A 27,754-nucleotide genomic window follows, 5' to 3' on the forward strand; every position below is an offset into this window, starting at 1 on the left:
TTCACCTTTACCACAAGACAGGAGAAATTTCACTCTACCTTCTTCATAGTAGAATTATTAAATTGCTTCAGCTGAGAAGCTTTGTGACTGGAGGGCAGTTTGTAATTTGCTTAAATGGAGTACAAACTGAGGAGCAAGCTACCAAATAAGTGCACTTAACTAAGTATAAGTAAAGTATATCTGGAAGATGGGACATAGGAGGTGTCAGAGAGAGAAATCAAATATTCAAGTCTTAGTACTTCTTCACCTCAAGAAGCTATCAAAAGGATTCTGTTAATAAGTCAACATTTTTAGCTGGAATGAATTTCAGCCTCCTCTCTCTCCTGAAACGCTGTTGGGCTGGTTTTTTTCCTGGGGAATTGGAAGAACAGGTCTATAAAATTCCTTCCAGGCTGAACAGCAAGAACAGCAGCTGCAGGAGGTATGAGTGGCTTCTTGGCAGAAAAGCATTCTGTCATACATCAGACCCACACTCATTAGTATTAGTGAGCATTGCTGCAGTCAGAATTAACTGTTATGCCCAGGACTCACAGATATTTTAGCTCCAAACAATGAGAAAGCATATGTAATTTAACACTGAAAGCAATGGTGGCATCAGCTTAGCTGCACTCCTAATTCTTTTGAGCAGGATGCAAAACTAATGCCCTCCTGTTTGTTTAGCTGAAGACTTACAAAACATTTAATAGAAAATATAACACAGTCTTGTAATGGGGCAAAATAAAGAAAAACCTGATGTGAACAAAAAAGCAAAAAAACCCAAGATCATTATTGGGACCTGCTTCTGCACAGTACTGAGCACAGGCTGAACATTACTAAGCATTAAGGGGTGGTCTCATTACCATTCAGGTAACATCTAACAGAATCAGGCCTTTTACGAGGGGACAGTAGCTACAGAAAAGGTCATAGTAGCATTTTTAATCAGTACATCTCAAAGCACCACAAGAAAGATGCTGGCATCATTATGCCCGTTTTACAGATTAGGAAATTGAGGCAAAAAGCTTCGTCAAGATTTGACAAGCTACTATTAGAGCTAAAAACAGAACCCAGTTCTCTTAAATCCTCATTTAGTCTTGTCACGAGCTTTTCAGGAGAAAAAGGAGACAGTTGTTCTTGGACAATGATAAAGACCTGACTTCTCAGAGGTGCAGTCAGCAACTCAGACAGACACTTAAAGCCCACAGAAAAAAAACCACTTATTTTTCCCTTCTTACAGCCAACACAGTCACCAGATCAATAAGAAGCCTGGAGTGCTAGGACCGTGTTTCTTGGCCTGGATTCAGATGGCATCCCAGACAAACAAATCCAACTCTCCCCAGTGGGCTGTTCTGAAGCGAGTGGGATTCCCTTCAGACAGAAAAGTTGTATGCACAGGACAAGTTATAGGATCAAGACATAATAGCAAGATGAATTATTAATTTTAGAATGTTTAAAATTGCATCATCCCTTTAAATATAAACTATTTCCTACTTAGTCTTGACAGTACTCTCATTAAATGCTAATAGATGATTCTGTAATAAACAGAACCTTAAAAATTAATCACATTTATATACCTTGGGATGTCATGAGTAACAGTGTTTTGCAACTTAGGAGTGTACAGAATCTTCTTTTTATGATGCATTGACAACTCCTTCTTGGTGTCGAACACCACTCCATTATATTTCATGTCACAATTTTTTTTCTTTTGAAGCAAAATTTGCAGTTATTCAATAAATTTCAAATGTTAGTTATACAATTTTTCTTTATGAGGATCCAAGAAAATCTATTCAGATTGAGCTTTTTGTTGTACAGGCAGAGCAATCACTTCCATGTGAGCCATAACAATGATAAACCTGAGGTATTTTTTCTTTCGTGCTAAAGTGATATACCACTCCCTTAATTAGAAATGCAAATATGCAGGCTGAAGAGAAAAACTGTAAACAAGTAATGTTTTCAGAAGGTCACGGCCCACTCTAGGTGCACAGACCATAATTTACTTCAAGCAAAGATGCTGGTAAAAGCTGAGGTAGTGGTTAATTAAATATGTTGTTCAAAGATACTTTGAAATCCTTCGGTGAAAGGCACCATGCAATCTCAAAAACAATTACATCCAAAAATCACTGTTATCAGCTACTACAATAACAGAAATTACATTAACACAGACTGTAGACCTACCAGTGGAAACAAACTTGAATTTCAGAGTCCTAAAATGAGATTCTGGTGTTGGGACAGAGGCAGATGACTCAGCCATTAAAAATGCAGTACTGGCTCAGCTTTTCTTTCCTCTGGAGCAAAACCTTGGAGCCATACTATGGGGTACATCTCATTTCTGATACAAAAATAAAGAGCCTCAAAGAAGTCAACAACTGTTTATCACTGCTGTTCACACAGTTCCAAGCTCATCATAGTCACTTGCTAGGGAAACTGCATGATTTCTGCACATTCATGGTATTCAAGCTGGAAATAACAGCAGAGCAAAACAAAAGGTTTTACATGAGTTTTATATTTGAGATGCCAAGAGAAAGAAAACAAGATGAGAACCAGGTTACTGACCTAGGTGCAAGAGGATTTGTATTGAGATCCATTTATAGCAATAAGGTTAGTTATTACCCTCAGCTATAAAAAAAAGCAGACAAGCATATCATGGGAGCTCTGCAGTTTAATGGCAATCTTGATTTTACTATAACAATGATTAATTACCTGATTTAATTATTAGTAGTTACCTTGTATGCAGGGCTACAGCACAAACATGAACCAGAATTTCCAATCTCTTTACATCTACAGTCACTAATTCTGTGTACTGTGGGGTTTTACACAATGGTGACAGACAAGTGTTATTACAGCAGCTTTGACAATATGTGCATCAAATTACTTATTTATTTGCTCATTTAGATTTTAAAAACTGGCAAAACACAAGTTCTATAGTAACTATCAAACCAATTGCATCACTGCAAACTCCTAGAGGCATGTGCAAACACACAGCTTAAGGTGATGTAAAGCAAGAGGAGCATTTAGAGGTATTTTAGATTAATAAAAGATTAAAGCAGTGAAACCTAATTTGCGTACATGCATGTCAAAAGAAGAAAATAGATTCCATTTAATTTAGGCTAGCATTTTAAAGGAGTTTTAAAGGTACACAAAGAAAGCTGTCTGGAAACCCCCAGAAATTGCTACACAGACGAATTGCAGTAAGGGAACAGGCTATCGAGTATCAGCTGACCCATGGCCACAGTCCATGTCAGCTTTCTTAGACCACAGCAAATAGTGAGGTAATCAAAGGTAGCCTGGCCTTCTCTCTATGAAACCTAAGCTGATTCACATAATTTATCATTCTCCTTGGGCAGGTGCACAGTCACAGTACATCAGCTGATGCACAGTGTCTTGTCAAGGTGCGTCACTGGATGAGCAATGGGAGAACGGAGTAAATTTGTCTGGCCTTGCACAAGAAAAATAGCTAAATGACCAAGGTAAAATGGAATAAACTGCATTTTGTTCCAGCTGCTATGTTTTTCAGGGATCTGTGCTGGCATAAACCAAGTGGTACTGGTGCCAATTTTCTTCACCTAAATGAAAACCTACAGAGATGTCTATAAAATGTAGCACCAGTTTGATTAAGTGTGCATTATAAATTACTGCATGTGACTCAGTTCAGTCCACTACATTTAAAGCAGGATTGTTTTTATTTGCCTTAAACTCATTAGGAATATGTTTAAATTAAATCAGCATATTCTTAAATCAGAATACCACAACTCTGGTATAAACTTTTTCTATTTTAAAATAGTCTCTAGAGTTAAATACTTTTTAACATTCTCATCATACAGGCCAAAACTAACACTTCCATTTGTAGCCAAGTTTTTAACTCCAGTAGTTTTTTGCATCTACAAATGACCCAAAAGTGGAAATATTTTCATATGCAAAACTATTATAAATATCTGATTTACTCATAGCTGAAATTTAGTCCTACCTGAGGAAGTACTCTGAGGTAACTCAGAAACAGTTATTATCCTTGGAAGAAATGAAGTATTTCTACAGCTTCAAAAATCCAAATGGAAAATGTTAAACCTTTTGCTCCACAGATTCAAGTACTACAGCTAATTAGACTGAATTATAATGCTCCTTTAAAACCAATACATATTAAAAGAAGCATATTTAAGACTCGAAAAAAACCAGCTTAAAGTAACAAAACCAGTAAATTGTTCATGATTCTGCAAATCAGTATCAAAGGGTTTGCTGTCAGTCTCTTTTAAGATCAAACTATATAAAAGAGAATTTCTCTACATGTTTTGAAGCAGGAACATCTCAAAACAGTTTTATCAGGTTTATTGCTTTGGTTCTAAGTGCCAAAATACACAGAAAAAATATTACTGTCCAAGATGTCCAATTTGATTTCTAAATAAAACAAGTAATAGCCTGAATATCATCCATTACAGGAATCCCAATGGTTAGGGAATCAGACTAAAATTTCAGAGCAAAACATCTCAGCACACACAGGAATAAACAAGGCCTTGATCCAGGAAAATGCTGCCTGTTGAGACTACTTGAGATCAGTTAGACTCAGCATTGACATTGGACGTGGCTTATTCAGAGCAGTTCACAAGACTGAGGCTAAAAATCTAAAAGAGAACAGAAATTCCTCTCACTTAACAAAAAGCCCCTTCTGCATTTTTTCAATTTTTCATTTTAGTTGCACCTTCTAAAACTTACAGTAAGACATGAGGAAGACCAAGGTTTATTTAATTCTTAACATTTTTCAATAGTAAAAAAGGGGGCATTATAAAAGTACCAAAAAATCTAAAGAAATAATTTTACATGTATTGCTAATGTTCAGTAATTACTTCATAGGATGAAAGAATGTTTTGAACTGCCAAGAAATTTACTGTGGAGGTATTCCCCCGAAGTCAGCCCATAAATTCTTCTCCTCTCCTATCCTAGTGGCAAACTTCCAAATATCCTTCATTTTCATTAAAAAGTTTCTCAGCTCGTCCTTGTGGGTGCAGAGGATGTAAACTGCTGGTTATGGTGAAAGGTCATTCTGAGCTGTTGTGATTAGAGTGCTGGCACAGGTTCTAAAATAAAGCAACCTTCTCAGTGCTGTGATAAAGGCTGAGCCTTCAGCATTTTGAGTTTAGCTGCTATTGAAGCTATTGCTGATGCAGTTAGCTATTCTCAGCAATTCATACTTCCCTTGGAAAATTTGCAGGGCAAATTGAGAGAAGTCGCACTGTACTTAAAAATTCACACTGTATCTACAGTTTCCATCCATTAGCTTAATAGAATTTAATTCATTTAAAAAAAAAAAAGTTGCTCCACAACAGAGCTTGTATGCTTTTCCTATTTTCACTGCATTAAGTGAAAAGCAAAAGGCAGACACCCAGCAGGGAACAGACTGAGATACTTCATGGCTTTGTAAAGTTTTAAATCAAAGGATACCATGAGATCATGCCATCTGCTTAGGTTTCATCATAATCTATTATTATGTTTCATCTGGTCACCTCTGCACTGAGCCTCCCCTAACCTGTGTTTGTTGATTGACTGTCTACCCAAGTAGACACCAGGGGTTTTGTTTCAGTCATTATTAGCTCAACTGTGGCCCGTGCCACAGCTGCAAATTAATCCTGGGTGAATAAAACAGCGCAGTTTTGTGTGGCACTGTCTCCAGGGCACTTCCCACACACTGCAGTTCCTTGTGTTTACATGCTGTGGCAAGGCTGCTGTGAGGATGTCCCTCAGTTCATGGCACTTGAGGACTCTGACAGTAGGAGTGGCAGGTATGTCACGGTGTAGGGACAAAATCTGAAAGATACCTATTCCTACTCTGCTGGTGCAGATGGCATTGAGGGTGCCTGGCCATCAGACTATTTCCTGAAAGACAGGTGTGAGGAGTTCCAGGAGTATCAGCTTAAAAATGACCAGAGGGATGATAGAACCATAGCATCTGATCAGGCAGGAATCACTACAGAACAGGGTTTTACACACATCAGAGGGGTCCTTCATGCCTATGCAGATGTTTGAAACCAGGACACCAGTAAAGACATTTATCTGCACTGCAGCTCCTGCACACCTGAGACTAGCAGTTGGCTTCAGGTAAACATAGGATGTACTTCACTGTCTGCTCTTCCTCTGTCATTTGACCCATAACTAATAGGGCCCTTCCTTCCATTTGAACTTTCCTGCATCACTGACACAACTGGAGTCTGGATTAGGGAGTATATTAACATACTTGAAAACCTTTGAAGGCAGCCTCTGCACTTTTTCAATCCAGTTTGCAATTGATGTAATCGTGCCCAGCACGACAACACAGGTACAGCCATGAAGAGGAGTATGTTCATCAACAGCAGGTGAAAATGGATCCATAGAATCATGGCTGTCAAAAAAAAAAAAAAAAGGTGAATCAAAGGATTTCTGAAGAAGTTAGAAGAGCTTTAATAAGTGGATGTAGTCATCCCATCTTTTTATTCTTGAATGAGAACATGAGGAGACACAGCAGGGGCATACTTGTCAAGTGTGAAAAAAGTGAACTTCCATGGGGCTCAAGGAACTGAGAAGCCCTGATGCTGAATTAAAAAAGAGGTAAAAGCACAGATGTCCAGATAAAGAGTCCCATGTGATTCCTTCAACTAATTAATTCTTTCAGTAGTGAGAAGGAAAATAGCAATAAAGAAGAACCACGTTTCCATACAGTTTCACTTTCTAGTTCTCATCAGCAGCACCATGACTGCGCTGCCTGCAAACACAGCAAGGGGACCTCTCTTCCTCTTTACTTTTTTTCCTGCACTCAGCCATTTCTGACTTTCCTTGAGGTGTCACTGAATTCTAAAACTCAAGGAAGAAATTAGTCAGTGAGTGGGTAGGAGTGTAAAGGAAGGAAGGGGTAAGAAAAGGCAAACAAGTCAAACCAAACAAGCAAAGGAATCTATAGCATCAGTATCAAAGGAGCAAGAGTCACAATGGCTGAGAACCTGAGGCTGATGTGATTTACTTGCATGCCTTAGGACATTCAGTTCCACATAATCCACTGTCAAAGTAAATTATAAGTATTACAGTATCTGCTACTGGAACGGATCCAATTCATTCAGAAGGAAACATCAAATGCTGCCTGTGAGGTATAGGAGCACTTAATGACAAGGATTTAAACCAAGATACAATCAAAATGAACAAGCTGTACAAAAGAGCAAACCAAAGCTAGGTTGCTTGTATGTCTCTTTTTAATAGCTACATCTTATTTCTCAAGGGATTATTTTAAACTAACTTTCTTCAAACATAACAGCATTAGGAAACAAAGGAATAAATAATCTTTTTTCTAGCACTGGCCCATATAGTTACTTTCCTAAGCCCATATTCATATATCAAACCAGACATAATCATACAATTTTTCATAATTTTCATATAATCATTGGGTTTTTTCAGAATTTTCAGAGCCTGGAACCTTCAGCTGAAATCACTAACACCATCTATCTCTCACCACATGGCTTTACCACTCCTGCGAGGATGATCCACTCCTGACTGTGATGAAGTAGTGCTATTTGAAGGAGGAAACTGTGCTGGTAGGCAGAGAGAAATGCTTTGAAGAGTTTGAAATCAAAGTACAGTCTCTTATTTTCAAAGACATACAGGCAGAACTATTTATTTAGGACTGGAACTGCTCCATGGATCTTGCCCCATTTTTAGGGCAGATGACTGAATAACAATTTTTTCTGTATCTGCTTGACTCAGAAGCACCATCCCATTCTGGCAAAAGAGGACCTTGGCCACATTTATTTCTGTCTCTGACCTTCCTTGACTTGTGTACAATTTCCATGTACTTCAACACCAACCATCCAACATTTTGGAAATCCCAGATGGCACAGAGAAGAGCAGCATGCTCCCTCTGAAACATGTGCTGTGAGTGCATCCATTCCATTCTCCTCACCTGAAAGTCGCTTCTCAACAGGCAACAAATGAAGTTCTAGTTCTACCAGATGCCAGGGTGTCTAAAAGATCAACAAAACTTCCAAAATTTACATGATGCTTAACTCAATCCCATGATCCAAGCTGGCACTCTGGGAGCAATCCAAACCTCAGCACTCAAGTGCAGGCTGACTTTCTCTCACTTTCTCCCCTTTCTAGCATAAACACACGGCAGTAGGAATAGTCCCTATATTCTAACCTTAAATTCCATTGCACATACCTCATAATTCCTCAAGGAATTATGGGGTGTGCAGCACAGTCAGGTAGCTGGTGCCCTGACATGGGACCAGGAGGTATAAAGGACATACCAAGAGGTGACATGGGTGGGAAAGGAGTGAGGGCTTGTGGCATTCATATTTTCTGGGAAAATCCCTATGCCCGGGATTTTTCTCCTGGGAAGCCAAGAAGCCTCAGAGAAAAAGGAAAACAAATTCTTAACTCATTTTCTTCTCCTGTGTTGTGCTCACATGTGGAATGTGTTTGGAGATTGTTTATCCAACAGGTTCCATTGGTTTTTGCTGTGGGTTGTTTTCACTCATCGGCCAATTGAGGCCAACCTGTGTTGGGGCTCTGGAAAGAGTCACGAGTTTTCATTATCTTTTTAGCCTTCTGTTAGTATCCTTTCTGTATAGTTTACTATAGAATTCTTTGATATAGTATCATGAAATAATAAATAAGCCTTCTGAGAACATGAATTCAGATTCATCATTCCTTCCATTGTCTGGAGAACCCCACAAATACAACAGGGGCTTGCTTAGCATACCCTCACCCAGGGTACAAACTCAACAGAGGTAAGCAAGGCAAGCAGAGCTAATCAGCTGGACCTGATGATCTGAAATGTCCTCCTCCAACCTTAACAATTCCATGATTCTGTGGAAGTTTCTAGAAGGTGCACAGACGTGCATTCATTACAGAGAAGAATCATGCAATCCTACTGGAAAATCAGAAGGCAAAATAGGAGACTGGATCAGATTTTAATTTCTAACTTCCAACACCTCATGGATCCAGGCCTGGACAACGATGGTGCACTGGTGCAAGAGTGGCTCGTGGGAAGCAAGCTGATTTACTCGGTACAGTTTACTAGCAGGCAAACTGCCCGGGCAGGATCAGGGAAAACAAAGCCACAAGAACAGAAAGAATCCTCTAAGGTGATATTCCAAATAGCTGTGAATATCCCTTATGAAGAAATATAATTCTACTGTTCCTCTAGGAAACAGATGCAAGATTTTTTTTCCAGGGCTTTCATCTGACTTCTCCTGAATATGTCAACAATATATTCCTATATTTCTTACTTCCCTTCAGGAGGAGGATTTCACTGAGAATTGTGGATAGCAAAAGAGACTAGTTTTAGACCTTTTTACCACAGTAAAAATATTTCTACATTATATAAATTCTTTTGCTACAATAAATCATTATAAAGTCAGCTGAACTTCAAGATAACATATCTTAAGAACCTTAACAGAGGGAAAAAAAATGGTATCTACCTAATTATACATCAAAGAGTACTTTCGGAATAAATTTTGTTATCTGCAGAGTTAGAATTTTTTAAGCGTTCTACTTTAGTAATAAGAACAGTGCTGCTTGAATTAACTATTCTGCATAACTGTGCTCAGATATCAGGGGTGTCCAAATGTACTTTTACATGTCCACTCTATTATTATCACTAGTGATTCTCAGTCCATATTTCCCACAAAAAATATTCAATTCCTAATGCACAAGCACCTTTACTATGGTCCTTTTTAATAACATCATTCTTGCAACAGTTCAGCATAATATTTTATAAAGCTTCTTTTGAGTTAAAGGGCATGAAGTTTCAATAATAGAAGTAATGTATATTGAATTTGTATTTCGGTTTTCAATTATTTTCACATTTTTATTATAATTTTCTTTACAAAAATGTCTCCATGGGGGCAGTCTCATTTTCTACACAAGAATATATCTAATTCTGACATCCATCTGTCTGGAATTTTTTTTATTGTATTTGTCACAGCATATTTAGAGGTAAACTTACTCTGTGACATTTCAAGATATAACGGCATTTTCTCACACACACTAATGAATATCCTAAAATCTTCCTATACTATGTTGAGAATTTGCCCTAGATCAAAGATATTACGTTTTTCAATGCATTTTAAATCTGCATGTTAATTTTCCTTAAAAACACTTACTCAACCATGATCAGAGTTGACATTGGGAGGGAGATCATCTGGAGATTATCTCAACCAAGCCCCCAGCAAAATAGGGCTACCTACAGTTTGTTGCCCAGGCCCATATCCAGACAGCTTTTGAATATCTCCAACATGTGAGACTCCATAACATCTCTGGGCAACCTGTGCTGGTGCTGTCACCCTCACTGGGAAAAAGCGGTTTCTGATGTCCAGAGGGAAACTCCTGCAGTTCAGTTTGTGCCCATCAGCCTGTTCCTGTCACTGGGTACCACTGGAAAGAGCTTGCACCTGTCCTCTTTGCTCTCTCCTGTGATTATTTGTATACACTGGTGAGATCCCCCTGTCGCAGACATCTTTTATGGAAAATCCTTTCCTTAGGATTTTTCCTCCTGAGAAGCTGAGGCCTCAGGAACAAAATGTAAACAATGGTTATCTGCTGCTGTGGAATGCAACAGGTGGATCTGTGATTGGTCCATGCTGGATATTTCTAATTAATGGCCAATCACAGCCCAGCAGGCTCGGACAGAGAGTCCAAGACAGAGCCTTTGTTATCATTCCTTCTTATTCTATTCTTAGCTAGCCTTCTGAGGAAATCCCTTCTTCTATTCTTTTCATATAGTTTTAATGTAATATATATCATAAAATAATAAATCAAGCCTTCTGAAACATGGAGTAAGATTCTCGTCTCTTCCCTCAACCAAAAACCCCTGTGAACACCGTCACAATCCCCCTCAGCTTTCTCTTCTCTGAGCTGAACAGTCCCAGCTCTCTCAGCCTTTACTCACAGGAGAGATGCTCCTGTTTCTCAACAGTTTTCATGGCACTTCCTTGGACTCTCTCCATGTCTCTTGCAATGGGGAGCCCAGGACTGGACACAGCACTCTCGGGTGTGGCCTCAGCAAAGGATCACCTCCCTTGACCTGCCTAATGCATCCCAACAATAAAGCAGCTTTTCTGCTGCAAGGGCACATAGCTGGCTCATGTTCAATTTGGATACCATCAGCCCTCACAGGCCTTTTTTTCTTCCAAGCTGCTTGCCAGCTGGGTGGCCCCCAGCATTTGTTGGTGCAAGAGGTTGATCATCCCCATGTTCAACATAAGCCAGCAGTGTGCCCTTGCAGGGGGAAAAAAAAAGTAACATTTCCTTGGGCTGAATTAGTGAGCTGCCAGCAGGTCAAGAGAAAAATATAAACACTTCAAGGGAGGGTGTTGGATCCTTTTCAATCATTGGGACACATTGCTTGTTACTGTCCTCAAACTAGATTTTGTGCCACAGATCACAACCCTCAGGGCTTAGCTGTTCACTCAGTTTTCCATCCCCCTCATTGCCTGCTCCTGTAGCCCATACTTCAGTTCCTCAGTGAGTATCTCTGGGAAGTCAAGGTATACAGCATCTACTGCTCTTAAGTGTACCAGAGTCATGATTTCCTCTCACACTCTTTTATTGTTTATTTACACATCCATATTCCCAATGTGCTGTGGTTAACATTTGTAATAGAGACTAGGTTAGACATTTGGCATTTATCATTTAGTTCATTGCCCCTGAAATCAGTAATTCATTACTTCTTACACACTAGTCCAGGAATCAGCCTTTAATACTGGGAAGAGAGAGCAAGAAAAACAGAAGCAACCAAGATCATGCTTTCTTTTTAACTTTGTTAACCTTTTTCTTTATAAATTCACTTCTTTGAGGTATCCTTGAGGATGTGTCTATGAGATGTCTGAAAGAACAGAGACTTATGGGCTGGTAATTGGAATGTCCTGTACCCCACAGTCCTTGAAAAAAGAAACAAAAGAGCAGGACGTGAAAAGCTAAAATCACTAATAGAAAAAAAGAAGGAATGTTGACACAATAAAAGACCATTCAGAGACAACAGCCTCCATTGCTACTTAGCTTTGAATAAACCTCAGATCAGGATCATCTTGTTTAATGAATGAACCAAGGGGTCCTTTGGAAAAAACAAAAAAGGCAAAGTTTTGCTGACACAGAACTAGCTAAAAACAATGGAAACCATATATCAAATGAGAAGTCATTAAGAGCAACTTCAAACTGTATATTAATTACATATTTTATCCCAGTGCATTTCTTTCTTTCAGACAAACTTCATATTCAAATTTAGGTATGTATACAAATTACTCACCTCTTTACATGAACATACAAAAACTTCTAAATATCTTTAGAATAAGAGTTAAATTCCTCCTTTTTTTTAAGATGTTAATTTTCAAAGCAGGAGCGTCATAGGAGACAATTATGAAATCTCAAAGTAAAATCCATCTTTCAGCGGGTAAAAAGTAGTACAGTTACATAATTCAAAAGGTAGAGTAATAAAATAATAATAACACAGGCAACTTATTTCTCAAAATCTCAGAAAGCCATACAAATATTGATGTAGATGTAAGCATTATAATTTATCTGGAAAGAAGGAAACAGTTTCATTTTCATTTCAGAGATAAAAAAGGGCACACAAAGGTTAACTTTTAGCTCAGAGTCACTGTGCTAGGCCACTGTTTTCAAAACATAACTGAAAATTTTTCCTGAGTCAGATGCCTTGCTTGCTGGATTGTATTACATTGAGGAGTACTGTCTATCCAGAAAATAGATCACTTTGTGCCTTACATTGATAAACAAAATTAGTTTTAAATCTGTCAATACAGTACCTCAGTAATGGAATGCATATCATATACAATATGGAACAAATAAAAAGGTAAAGTTTTGAATTTTTTTTTTCATTTTCTTACCTGCTTTTGTACTGCAGACAAGTGTGAACAGGGTTGTGCAGAAAGACTTAATTCTTTGAAGAAATGCAGAACAGAATCACCTGGATAAAATTAAATTCTAGTTTAAAAATGTGGCTGATAATGAAGTGAGAGGAAGAAGGTGAATGCTTGCATGCACTAATTTTTAGTCAGTGCAGGACTGGATCCATTCTATAGCACTACATCCCAAGGTGAGAAGTAATCAGATTCTATCCCACATCTCCAATAATGGGGTAATCTACACACAGGGCAATACTGCAACACAATCAGCAACATCCTAGACTAGCTTCTCTAAAGAGAAACCATAAGAGAGTAATCCACTGGCATTATGCTGAGATATGTCATAGAAAAAAAGAAGAAATAAAAAAAGATTTTAAAAGATAGGTGAAACCCTTTGCTTAATATGGTATTAGTCACTGCTTTTATCTTTAAAATAGGATAAGGGATGAGGCACATCTAATGTTGGTTATTAACCTGTCTGTTACCATTACCCTGAATTTAGTAGTTTATTTAACAATCAAAGAATTTTAATTTCATTTGAATGTGACTCCTAAATCTAATGGCACTTGTGTGAATCCAATCTGTTGCTGAAGAAGCGCTGCTTGTTCAGGTGACATTTGTGTGGAAGTAGCTTTAAATTCACAATTCTGTTATTTCCAAAATGTCATGTATTTCTAAGCAACAAGAACAACACTAGATCCACGTGATTGTGCATTTTTTCCCAATTACCAGTCCAAAACACAGTGGGAAAAATAAGAGATGCTTGGCACAGCCTGAACACTGAATATCCCAGCACAACTTGGATGCTATTGCTTGAATGGTTTTACCTACCATCAATGATGAACACACAGTTCTTTCTAGCCCTATAGATCACGTGTTTTGGTAGCTACTTTGTATTGCAAAAAGCTAAGTAATATTAGAATGATTCAGTGGAAAATGCTTTGATTTGTTTGAAAGATAATGTAAAGTTTTGACAGGTCTCATAAACCAAAGCCAAAAGGGTCTGTATTTTAAAAAGCTTTACCAAACTTTCATTTGCACTAAAGTCAGTCTGTTAATCGTTATATCAATTCTTCATTTCAATAACACATGTAGAAGATTAACACACCCACATACATTCCTTTCTTATAATTTTTAGCCATTCACCTAACCAAAAAGACAGATCCTGAAGTGCACTGCAGTTGGAATTACATGGATCTTAACAGATCCAGGCACATATTTTGATGCCCAGATAATAAGAAATTAGAAAACAGAGCTACAAAGGCTGTCAATGTAGAAATTTGCAAACAGAGAAGCTTGGTTAAGGCTGTATCAGGAACTATGGGAGGGGAGAATAATTTTATTTTTTAATTTTCCTATATTAGAAGAGGTGAATTTGTATCTTAAAAAATAAACAGCAATTCAAGGTGCATTTTTAGAAGCACTAAATGATTTCCTTTGTGTGTCCTAAATGCTGTATGGATTCTCCATCATCCTGTGTTTTCTCAGTTCTCTTATTTATTCCTCAGCAGAACAATGTCAAGGCAAATCATATCAAGACACCTCCACAGAAAAAATGACCATGTATATTCAGAAGATATTAATAAATGTTACAACCTTGATTTATACAAGGCCATGGCAGGGGTTTTTTAGATCTTGCACACAAAAGAGGAGTTTATTATAAAAATTCCAACTTCTTTCCATCCTATGACAGCAAGACCTTTCTTATATTTTGAGAAAAACCTTAAACTAATATCTCAATGCATTCTTTTTTTATGAGCTTTTTGATAATGTCAAGGCAAGAATATTCTCATTTCAACACAAATGAAAAATAATTTGGATCATCTGAGACTCAAAGCCCACGCAATCTACTAGAGAGAAATCATATGAGAAAATGGAAAACAGGAAACAACTTCTGTATCAGAGCTAAAATAGCTGGTATTTAGAAACAGGAACAAATCAGGTGTTTTACTTCAGATGTCATAGAAGTGAGTATTTTTTCTGCACAAGTAACAACATCATTAATTTACACAATATTCAGAAGCCAGAATTCTGAAAGAGAAGCATGCAAGGAAAAGCACCTCCCAATCAACATCCTGCCAATTAAGGTAATAGAGCTTTTACTATAGCTTACAGCTCTATAGAGCTGATAATTAAACCAACTTATGTCCCTGAATTGTTAGTCTTTCATATCTCAGATAAGTGCCATCAACCGATGATGGGAGAGCTGAGTCTTTGTCTCTGCACCTGGAAAGCTTTCACCCAGCAGACACTTCATGAAAATGAGTGTGTTTCTGCAGAAAGTTCTAGTTTTACTAAGTGACCCCTTTTATTGCAAAAAAATGTTTCATCAGAGAATCATTACCCAAATTCTTGAGCATCCTTACAGAGGTATTTTTCCCTATACTATTTTTCATTAGGGTCCTTCCACAGAAAGATTTCAATATCTTCTTAATAAAACAGTTACCTGAGACAGACAGAAAGACAAACACTTTAGGGAACATGATAACAGTGCGCAAAGAGGACTTAGGAGCCTGCCTAGGAATCCATATTGAGCACTAATCAATCAGCCACAGTATGCATTACACAGTTTGTAGATGGAGAGTTAGGAGCAGTGCTTAATTTGGTCAACTATTGTCCCAAACCTGATCTCTCTGTTTTTTGAGTAGGCTACATGGACAAACAAATCTTGCAGACATGAAAAGTATATACTGAATCTGTCATAACTTTCTCATTGTCAAAGATCCAGCAGAGGCCTCCAAATCCTTTTTTGGCACCTAATTGGAATGGTTAAGATTATAATGTCATTTAACAAGTCCAGAGACTGTTCTCTGGCTGCACACCACACAGCATTTGACCCTGAGTCCCTCTGGGCCCCATAAACTGCCCCTCTGAGAACAAGACATAATCATTTTTTACTATGTTTATTTTTTGCTCAAACCACCTGAAATAACATGTGAGCTGTGAATACAGCACCTCCAGTTTTGGTTGCTCTCTGTCTGCATAATTCTAAATCTAAAAATAGGACTTAAATAATCCTTCCATGATGATATGTCACAGTGAAAGAGCAGGCAAAAGAATGAGTAGGTATTACCATGTACTACTGCTATGGCTGGTATCTGTACTGTAATTAAAAATTGTTAATGGTTCTATTATAAGTGTCTAATTCATAAATTTTATCATTTAATCTTAAAAGATAATGCCTTCATTTTAGTTCATTTACTTGAGTGAGTAATCCCAACTTGTGAAAAGAGTCCTCTTAATGAGTCACATCAATAAAGAATTGGTCCCAAAATGAGAATAACTTTAACAGTGTAAACTTCAGCTGAAAGCTACATTTCTTTCTTTCTTTTCCCCCTCTACCTCTAAAAACAAAAAGAACAGCATCATCTGAACCAAAACGAAAACACGTAGATGCTCTCAGTTAACACTGGATCTGTTTTCAGAATGAAACAGGAAATTTATCAAGTAAGCAGTCATTACAGACTTATGATTTCTTTTGAAACAAACCTTTGAAATGTAGTTCAGGCATTTATCTCTGCTCACAATCAGTGGTCATTGCTCTTCTAAAGCAAAATCCAAAAGATCTGATGGCTAATCTTGCTTGAGATGCTGAATTTATGCTCATAGGACACAAACCCACACTCACTTCAAATCCTGCAGTAATTAGTCACCAAAAGAAATGTTTGTTCCTGTATAATACCTGCATATCATGACTTCCTGTTGGCAAATATGAGGCTTGTACACCTGCTATGAATGCCTATTTGATCATCTAAGATCTAATCTTCTTCACAACTGTCAGTCTCTCTGACTACAAAAGAAATTCAGTTATTTTCGGGGAGATCTTATCTGTGTTTTCATGCTGTGGCATTTCCCAGATCCATGAGGTACCCCTTACACTTAACACTTTATGTTCTGTAACACTGCAGTTTTTCCCACAACATTATTATTATTATTTTGGTCACCATGTCACTATGCATGCCAGTGCACCAACAGGTCTTGTCATTTACCACAGCACCACAGGGAAATGCTAAATCACAGTGAAGAATGACGTTTCTTTGAGAGATATGAACTCCAGGCCAGCAAATGAAACAATCCAGTTTCTTCTGCTAAGGTGATCTGCTTCTGCTAACAAGAGATGTGTATCTATGTTGCAGGTGGTAGGAAAAGTGGTAGGTGGTCCACATCAATTCTGGTGACAGAATTCAAGGTACTAGCAGTGCTACAGAGCTAATGCAAAGGCAGCCAAGTCCATTAAGATTCTGATGGTTTACCTTTCTTTGAGCTGCTTATTTTAATAGGAATATTGAACTCATAAAACTAGAACAATAGTAAAGGCAGAGTTGGAGCCTGATGAGGTAAAATCCTGCCATGACAAGCCACGTCCCCCAGCTCAGTCCTTTTAGCAATGCAGGAAGCTGCTCTTATCTATACATCAATTTGAGACCACAAAGAACTTACAGGACAGAAATGAAACATTAAAAAAGCGCAAGAAACCGCAGACAACAGTTCAGCAGTAGAATACCACAGAAAATGACATGAAGGAAAGTTTGACTCAGAGCTCAGTGGAAGAGGCCAAGACAAGAATGAGCAAAAGTGCTTAGGTGTGCTAGCAGCTAAAGCCTTGCTCAAGACAGTAGACATGGACACATGGATTTTAAAAAAAGTAGGTTAGGCATGTCTTTGAAAAACCTCCTCACTATTTAAATTCCAACAAATTATTTTTAAAAAAATTAAAAATCAGGAGGCCTCTGGCTGAGACTCACAGGAACTGAGGATTTAATTTTATTTATATATGTATGTATGTATATGCACTGAGCACCAAAGAGGCTTTGACAAAAAGCTAAAGTGTGTTGGCTCAAATTATTGGAAGTTATTCCTGGGGCAAAGATTTTCTTCCAAGTCTTCAATTACAAAGAAACTGGCTGAAATGCTCCCAAAATTACCATATGATGAGACAATGCACCAGTGAGGTGGATCCTTTGGAACCGCCTTGAAAGTCCCCAAGATTAGCAGCTTCCCAGATTCGTGACATAGGGTGAAAAACAAGATTAATAGATCCAAAACTAATTTAATGCTTCCTCAGGCTACAGAAATGGCACTGAATTTGTCCTAGAGGCAAAGCTGGATATTGGGAACGCAAGTGTGGGATGGTACTGACCACAGAGGAGGTAGAAATAAAACTCAGGGGGTTTTCTGTAGCATCTACCAATTTCCAAGCTGCTATTCTGAAAGCCTTAGAACACGCATTCACACAAAAATTCTTTTAATAAATGTCTCAAGTTGTCATACAAACAGGTAACAGCATTTTTTCTGTTTATGGAGCAGTGAAACAGAAAAAGTGATCCAGTTACTGCACTGTGTGGACCTCAGTAGAACACAGTGCTTTCAAATAGATGACGCTGATAAGACAGAAATAAATACAAAATTAATTCAATGGTGGATAAGTCCAGCATTCCATCTTTTAAAGAGAACTGACATTAAAAGAAAATTCTTAGACATCATCTGTCCAGCCTACAGTAAAACAGCTGATACAGCTGTTTTTTGGGAAATTTGTGGGAAATTAATAAATAATGCTAGAGAAGAAAGAGGTAAAAGAGGAACTGGTAGATGGAATGGAAAAATGGAAATAGACTGTTGGTTAGCTGACAGTTTAAAAGGGGCATTTTGACAATGGAAGGGGCTTAATGGTACTTAATCATCAGTTCTGGGGTGAGTTGTTTTAAAATTTTCTTCCACGATTATGGTGTATAAGTAAGTGGTATGATGACTCAAAGAAGCATGGTCAATACAAAACAAAATTAATTCACTGCAGATTAAAATTTGAATGATCTGAGGACAGGAGTAATGGAAACAAGAGCTTGGACTAAAACACTATTTACATGACGACCTAATTGCAAGTGGGTTTGCCAGAAATTTAGGAAATTAATAGTGAAAAATAACTGAAGAAAAGGATCTATCTTGGCTATGAGGCACAGATTTACTAGAAAAACAGAATATCCTTCTTCTCTTGCACCACAATTTCTCTGAGGATAAATGTACAAGTACAGCACACACTCCCACTGCATGTGATGCAATTTCAGACATCCAGCTGAATAGACCCCCTCCAGCCTGTGACAAGAAGGAAGGCAAAATCAGGATGAATTTTTGAGGTATTTTCTGTGGACACAGAGAACCATGTGTGTCATTATTTGGCACACATGGTTCTCTGTGTCCACAGAAATTCTGTACTGCCATTAAATAAAAAGAAGATCAAGTGGAGAGAGGCCACTAGGAAAAGAGACTACTAGGAAGCAAGACCATGGTTGGTGTAAGAGCAGAGTTCAGAACCTAAAGTTGCAGATCTTGGCCAAACCCTGTTCCTTGGGCTGAATTGGGAACCTTTGTTAGTCTGTCTCTATTGGAAGCAAAGTGACAGTTCTGAACTAGAAGCAAAAATCTTGTGTTGTGATTTTGCTTTGCTGCTTTTTTTCAGGGTTTTGGGATTTTTGAGGTGGGTTTTTTTTTTGTCTCAGTAGAGCACAGATATCCTAACAGGCTTTTTCAGAAAAGCTTTGCATTTATATTTGCACGTTCATGCAGAACCAAGAATACAGACATAGAATATATATTAACAAAATTACTCTGTTTGCATGGTTTGTGTTTCATGTCACTGTAAAGGGTGCATTGTACCATTTTACACTCAAGGGAAGAACCATTAATTTCCAAATAGCTCACTGCTGCATTTTTACTGGTTTATACTTTAGTCTTTTTGCATTCAATCAAAGGAACCGTTTGTTAAAGTCTGTTATCCTCCATAGTAGCCATGGGCAGATAATTCATGCAACAGTTTAAATTTCATTCCTTAATAAGGAGCTGCTTGATACTATGCTGATGCATAAAGTTCCTTCCTCACCTCTGGTAGGTACAAGTTAGATTACAACCTGAGAACTTAGATCCCAGATAATAGCCATTCTTTGAATATTTCTAACACAAGCTATATTACTGTTGTCATACACTCAACATCACTGTCAACTGGCAATACTCATCTAGAAACATGGACTATATATGACTTGTGAAAAGTGATCAAGTCTGTCTACTCTGTTCTCTTATTTTTCCTGAGGCACAAGAGAGGAGGGAGCTGCCAGCCACCTGAAGAGCACTATGCCCAGTCTTCTTTTCCATCAGCCCAGCACATGCTAGTCAGAGAAAAATGAGAAAATGTCAGTGAAAGGCTTCTGTGAAAGCAAACAGCAGGGACTGGGATATATCAATGATTCTGGAGGTGGCATTGAAAAACAGCCAAAGCTTTCCTTGATAGATTCGGACAAACATATGCTGCATGAAGAATCAGGAACATTTCCATTGCTTCAGGGAAGCACCACTTCCTGCAAGTATACCCAACCTCATTGATTTGGGCATGTTCAGTAAGCCCAGATCCACAAGGACTAATCAAACTTAAGTGCAAATCCTCCAGTCCATTAGGTGCTGGACACGAGGCTGTGGGAAGCACTGTGACACATGACCCAAGTGCTTTCATAGGAAGATGTGCAGCCAGCTGTATCAGAACAACTGTGCATCATCAACATAAATAAATTATGGCAAAAATAAAGATTGTCCACATACTAAAGTACCAATCTAAAATTCAGTTTTGCTGTACATAAGATTCTGTCTATGGTCTAAGGCAAACCATCTAGTGTTGCCACAGTGCCAATTCCGTTCACTCGATTAAGTGGCGTGATAATATTTTTCTGCATTAGAAGCATTTTGTAAGGATCAATATGTTAAGGGTTCTTAAATATTCAGATCAAATGTTATTGGATGATCAACCCAATTCTCAAAAAATGTTGCTCATTTGTTTTCTGCCCCTTTTATTAATGCCACGAGGTTCACTGCCTCAGATCTTGAGGGAGTGATGCCACATTTGTGTAAAAAGGATTTTCTGCTATCAGTTTAAAACTGAAAGGCTGTGATTTTATTATGAACCCTTTGTTCTTGAGTTCTGAGACAGTTAAATCAGTGCACCTCCTTGACCTTCTTTAAACCATTAATAATTTATACACCTCTTTCATTTCACCTCTTATTCATCTCTGCTGTTACGTAAATACCCTAATCTTTTTAATCTCTGCATGTATGGAACTCTATCCATGCCTCTGATCGTTCTCATTACTATTCTCTATCTCCTGTTTCATTTCTGGCCTAAGTGAAATTAAGTGACCAAATTGAATGAATAATCCAAATGGAAGGTTACTATTGTTTCATGTAAGATATCTATAATACATTTGATTTGTTTCAGGATATTTTCTTTTTTTCCCCCTTGTGTATGTAGGTATTTTCAATAGGAAGGCCACAGTAAGAGTATAGTCTTTTCTCTGAATATAGCTGCTGATCATTTAGGATTTCTCAGGCTGAACAAGCAGGTCTAAAAATTTTTTTCACTGTCTGTTAATCTTTTCTTACTTTATCAGCTACTGTTGGAGTGTAGGCTCCAAACAATAGCTCTTTGCATTCTGCACCATGGTGTTCTCTCTATTTTGCTCTAATTTATTCTGTCTCTCCTATGTCAACACAGCTTTTTCCTAAGATTTGCTCCAAAACCCTGGGTTTTTTTCAATTTTATTTGTTACACAAATATTTAGGATCCCACCATATCTTGTATTATGCCATTGTTTTGCATTATGTACTGCCTTATGCCATTGTTTTGCATGAATCCAAACCTGACCATCTGGGCACAGCAAGAAGACCTTCACTCACCCATTTCACTGTTCTGTGTTTAGCTTTGCATTCCTTTATCTCTTGCTTATCTGTTAGGATCTTTTCCTGTCTGCCTTCCTTTCTGTTTTGCATTAAATCAACAGTCTCCTGCCTGTCTGTACAGCACACCAACTGTGCTGTACCATCATTTTGTGCTACCCATGAAGAAGGTGCCCTTGTGCTCCAAGTCCTGTTGATGCCAATTTAGTTAAATCCAGCTGTAGCTCAGTGTGGACTACTGTGTGAGTACAGTAATCTCAGGCCAAACACATACTTTGCAAAACACCCCTGGGGTGTTTTGCTCCCTAGGCAGAGCTCTTGCCTGTATGTCCTTCATCAGGCACTTCCCAGAAATGCGTGTCTTGTCTTATGGGTGACTGTTACCAGACGTAAAATCTATTCTCACCTTCTGCCAGAACTCAGATGGGTAAAAACTCTATCACATATTGTCTCTGAATTCATCATCCAGTAATATTCATGCCCTAAATTAGATATTCATGTCTGCCAAGCAGGCAGCTCTTTGAACAGACCTAGTGATGTCTCACATTTCATGTATGAACTGCTGTCCATTTCATGCCAACTCCTATGATTATGACTCAATTCTCTAGTAAAAAAGGTCCCCACCACACAGCACACCCATCATATCATGTAAGAAATAGTTTCATGTGATCCTCACAATCTGGTCAATGCCAAGTTACAAACTCTTTCATTCCTTAATCCCCACTTAGAGTATAGAATTATTTTGAGAGAGAGAGCACATACACATCTCAAGCAAAGAAGCAAATACAACACAATAGTCCATTGCTGGAATCCATCTCAGAGATGTGTGCATTTGTGTTCAGGAAAGCCAGTTCAGTGTCAGCTACTAACAGTGACTCTTGCTCCACACTACATAGTTCTGCAGTCTAGACAACACCCAACTTGGAATGCAGTTTTTGTGCTGGGATGTTCACAGCGCTGGCACATACAGGTGAGCTGGTGAAAACCTTTGTTTGCAAACAGCTTGGTCCACAACTCCTCTTAAAGCAAATTTTTTGTGTCTCTGGATGCTAACAACTTCTGCAAGCTAATACATTTAGTAACCACAGCATCCTTGCCTTTCAGCAGAACAAGTACTTTGGGCAAATACTTTGGCTATACTACTTTTATTCTTCAAATGTTTGTCCTTAGACACACAGTTCTTCTCACATTGGACTGCTACATATCAAAACCTGCATCAAAGGCTTTGATATAAGAGCATGCAGCATCTAGGAAACAGCTATTCATCCTTATTGCCCCCCCTCACATTCATCAATCTTCCATATTCCTAATAGCATCTCAGCCTGAAAATTATTCCCTAGAAATCTACAGAGCTCACATTCTTCTTGCCTTCTCCTTGACCAGGTTTTCATTGATATACTTTCCACAATATTCCCTCATAATTTGTTGCACCTTCATATTATGTGTTGCTTGTTCCTTGATGCCTCATTTACCTTCAAGAATGTCATCAGTCCTGCTCTTAAGATTTTTCTTGTGCATGTTTCAATTAACATTAGAATTCCTTCAAAGACAGACAGATACTTCAAGCTACTTGCAGTCAGCCCAATGCTAACGGTAAAGGCAATTGCCTTGCCTTATTATATCAAAACATGTACTTCACTTCGCCTAAAATGGTATTTTTATCCTTAAACAGATCCTATAACCACAGTCTTTGGATAAGGCTAATGATTTATTTTTAGTGTTACTTCCGTACAGGTTCTGATATTTTCTGAATATTACCTCCCTCATTTCTTGTGGAACTACATTACCACTGTAGCCTGCTGTAAATACTTATTGTACACAGTGTGGTAGTTGGTTTGCCAATTCCTTTCTATGGGGAGCTTAAAAACATTTCATTGTCTCATACAGTAAACATGGGAATATACTTCTAAAACAACCCTGCACTGTAGGTGTCCTTTTCCTTGAAATATATTTGCGTGCTGCTAGACAATTTTCATTTCTCTTTTCCATCAAGGACTCCATCGCTGTTCAACAGTGGGAGGTGCAGTCCCATTTGGGTTACTGGAAACTCTAAAAAATAACTTGTCATTGGAGGAGGGTGGGTTTTCATGGACAATATGTACTCACTTCACTGACTTCAGGAAGGTTTACTACCTTTGATCACTTTGCAAGCATTCTTCCTAAATCTAACCACTTTTCAGGCCCAGCTATCAGCTGGAATTACAAGGCAGCTGGAATGTAATTGGTTGCCAGTCTAATAACAGATCTTCAAACATTCTTTGACACGAATACATATACACACACATATATTAGTTTGGGGACCACATACACAGCAATCACTTCAAGAGGCTCCTTTCATTACTCACACTGTTGCTGACCACTATGATGTTAGTTTCAGCTTCAGGATAAGAACTATTTCCAGTCCTTATACCTGTCCACAGAGTGGGCACTTGTTTGGTTTTTTTTTTGTGCTGCTTTCTGACATCAGCCCTAAACCACAGTATCAGCCTCAATGTCTCCTAGTTCATCACTTTCTTTATTGTAAGCCAGTTGATTGGTTTGGGCTTTTTTCCTAGCAGCCTTTCCTAGTAGCAAACTTTGATACTTTCCCAGGAGAATGCCGTGGTTGTGGTTAGTGAAAATATTGCTGCTGCACAGGATATATGTTTCCTGACAGTCTTTCTCATAAGAAACTTGTCTGCCATATACAAATATGTCATTAACAAGGAATCTTTAATGTTTCCAGAGTTTCTGGGGCTAGAAGACTTCTCAGCTTGTGTTATAATTTCCTCTTCTGCTTGGGTTTGAGTAGAAAATAACAAGATGCACAACAGCCTCTTATACATGATCTCCTTCTGTGGGGTCACATTACTCAACAAGCACTTTTATCAGTCTTCCCAGTGTTTCAGACACAACAGCATCTTATTTGCTTCTCTTCCATCTTTTTTCAGAAAGATAGCAAAGAAAACCTTTACTGTCATTTTCTCATCTTTATTCCTTTGTGCACATGCTCAATTACATTTTTAACTGCTTCCTTGTTTGTGTAGCTAATTTTGTCTGGAAATCCACCATTAAATTTTTTTTAAGTCTCCCCAGACCACCTGTTTTTTTTTTTTTTCTAGTTTTTTTCTAGTTTTGTTTTCCATTTAATATTTGAAGGGGAAGGTGTGTCTCTCTGCAATTATTGTTGCTGACATATTTCTGCACCATGTACTGGACAATACTATCAGAAGACTCCATGCTTACAACACCAACCTGGCTTTCTAACAAGCTATTTACACAGATACTGAGGCTGCAATTAACAGCAAAGCCACATGCATGCAGATTAGCTTATGTGTGGTCTTTGAGAGCTCCCTGCAACCCATGTTCTTTCCCTGGTTTCACACTGCACTCAGTTATTTTTATTTACTTTCCCAGCCTAAGGAATTGTATGTGCTTTAACAGCAGCTAGAGAAGTCAGATGCTGAGCACTTATCAGTAGTGGTAGCAGCTGTTAGTCCAATAAATCTGTCTTTTCCAGCTTGGTTGGAAAATACCTTATATTTAGGTACTCACTTAAGCAAGACTGAAACTATGTTAAACAGAATTCCTTTCAAACAAGCCAATTTTAATTACTAGCTCTCACGACTTTATTTACTTCCTAGGAAACTACATTTTTAAAACATTGTACTCAGGTTGCATGTATAATACAAAAATAAACAGATAAAATAAGCAGATTTGAGAACTGATGAGCTTTACTTGAATCCATCACTGTCTTTATAGATCTTATCTCACTTGAACTGTGTCAACCATCAGGGACATCCAAAAAGACTGTGCCTGATAAAGCAGTATTTTATGCTGATAGAACAACCTTTAGCATGCTGAAATTTACTCTTTGATCATAGACTATGATGGTATCACCAAGAAAAGAATAAAAGGCACATTTAAAATTACTTTGGGTTAAATATTTATACATTACTATTTCTAAATTGAAATGCATATAGAGATGTTCTAAAACATATGACTTACTAAAAATAAACTCTAAGATCTTCCTCTAGTGTTTGACTCAAGCAGCTAAACATAGCAAAATATATCACAATATTTTGATAGAGCATTAAAACATGACCATGAAAAAGCATTCTCTACTGTGCAGGACTCTTTAGTTATTAATCTAGAAATGTCCCCTAATAATTCAGCCCAGTCTGAAATAATATGGCATTTTAGACTTTGTGCTTAAATCACTGTGTTACTCACTGTAAGCCAGAAATTAAAGATTCATTTCACATTAAAAAAAATAAACAGCTATAAATGTATGATACAGCACCAATTACAAAAGGAAGACCATATTGCCTTTTAAGAAAATGCAGCTGTTTTTCATTCATCCAAATATGTTCAATCTTACTTTAAAACTACTGTCTATGTAAGGGCATGTTGTATTTTTCCAGGAGAATAGACATAGCATGTTTCCTTACTTCACACTGCAGAAGCGGCCACATCTGCTTACCTCAGAAAGCATACGGATGTTCAAGCACTGTATCAAGGTATATATTTCAAGGAGAAAATTTAACTGCCTGGGTGTCACACTTTAATTCAGAATAGCAGAAGCAGGACAATGAGAATTTTTAAAAATTTTCCCAGTTAATTGATTGATGAATAACAGCTTCCAAGAGCAGACCTTAATTCATCTCATTTCATATACCCTTATCTGAAATTCACTTGGATTACCTCAGATCATAAAAAAATTATAAGTAAGGACACACTGAAGTGTGCACTACACACTTTCTATGCATTTTCTATTTTCTAGCATTTTTCTGGGATTTTAATTTACTGGAGATACATGACCAGACTGCCTATTTGTACAAAACTGCTTTTAGAGCTTGAGTCAAGAAGTATTAGAAGTATTTCCCTGCAGTGTTTCTGCGAAGGGCAGTAACAACCTCGTACTATTTCCCTCTCTCAGGAGAGAGAAATTTTTTACAGCTCTCCAACATAAACAAATGTGAAAGCTTCTCAGTTCCAACAGTAAAAATTTTATAAATATAGATATTGATACAAATATTTTCATTCTTTCTGCCAGATTAGCTTTCCTGCCCAAGAGCTTATACAATTCAAGAGGTGTTTTCTAAAATGATAGCTATATAGGTATAAACATCTTAGCAATAAAAGAGCACCAGCATGAAGTCTGAAACATGAAATCTATACATATCATAGCTTATTGTAGATCTATCCAATTTTATCACTGCTGAATGGTTTTAAAATGTTGAATTCCTTTCATTTGTGCAACTCCAGCAAGCATATACATGTCAGCTCTTTCAATTATAGATATCTAATACCAAGCAGCAAAATTGCCTAAATAGTAAAAAGGACATTTAAGAGATTGGGCTTTGAGATAGCAAGAGTCAATTAGAAACATAATGAAAACATAAAGATTTGGAACAGAGTTCAAAATTTATCTTCTTAAAGGATGAACTGCCATGCACCATATTCAGTAGCTGTGTAGCTTGCAGTGCACCTTGTCTGAACTGGGCAGAGCTCTGTCCAGAACAGAGGTGTTTTTCACAGGGACACACATGTTCTACACTGGGTAGGCATGACACACACTGACTACATTCAGCCCTTCACTAGGTAACCAATGGCAGACAAAGACACACAGCTTGAATGAGCAAACATTCAACCTGCGAATTACTAGAGGAAAAAAATTAATTCTCAGGGTTGTTTGCTTATCATAATCCTAAAATGTGTTCTATTGATACAGATTTTTATTTAAAAAGGAACAGCTGCTCCTCAAAAATAAATAAATATTTTGCAACAGAACTCCGTCATCATGCTGATCACAGTGTTTTCTTTTGTTGTGATAGCAAAGGAGTATGAGAGTTTTAAGCAGGCCATATCAGGGAAATACTATCAACATCCATATACATTCAGACATACAATTTTGTTTTCTTACTGATTTTGGTGTCCAACAGTGTTGCAGCATACACCACAGTTGAGACAGCGATAAAAGACTGAGCATCGCTATACAATTTCAGAAGGCTTTAAGGACCTGCCATACAGCATAACACCACTTCAGAAGGCTGCAACCTTTTATACCTTCATGTTCATGTATTGCACCTGTTTGCCCTCTGTTCCCTTTGGTGATAGGTCAGTGTCCCTGGGCACTCCATGGCTCCTTGCTTTCAATGCTGCTCACCTGCTTTTCACAGTTGTAGCCCATTAGGGATGAGGCTCAGCCACAG

General features: G+C 37.9%; 1 long non-coding RNA gene across 2 annotated transcripts; it reads right to left on the minus strand.

The window, feature by feature from the left end:
- Nucleotides 1-4,479: 4,479 nt before the first annotated feature.
- LOC135443108 (uncharacterized) lies at nucleotides 4,480-27,598 on the minus strand. Of its 2 annotated transcripts, XR_010438821.1 has the most exons (4): nucleotides 27,466-27,575; nucleotides 12,831-12,910; nucleotides 6,197-6,340; nucleotides 4,480-4,589 (listed from the first exon to the last, which is right to left on the minus strand). It is a non-coding gene; the product is annotated as an uncharacterized LOC135443108 (long non-coding RNA). The 2 variants fall into 2 exon arrangements; XR_010438820.1 differs by lacking the exons at nucleotides 4,480-4,589; nucleotides 6,197-6,340 and adding an exon at nucleotides 11,522-11,867 and having other exon boundaries at nucleotides 27,466-27,598.
- Nucleotides 27,599-27,754: the final 156 nt, after the last annotated feature.

This window comes from Zonotrichia leucophrys, chromosome 2 (genome assembly GCF_028769735.1).
Source record: "Zonotrichia leucophrys gambelii isolate GWCS_2022_RI chromosome 2, RI_Zleu_2.0, whole genome shotgun sequence".
In the NCBI taxonomy this organism is placed as follows: Eukaryota; Metazoa; Chordata; class Aves; order Passeriformes; family Passerellidae; genus Zonotrichia; species Zonotrichia leucophrys.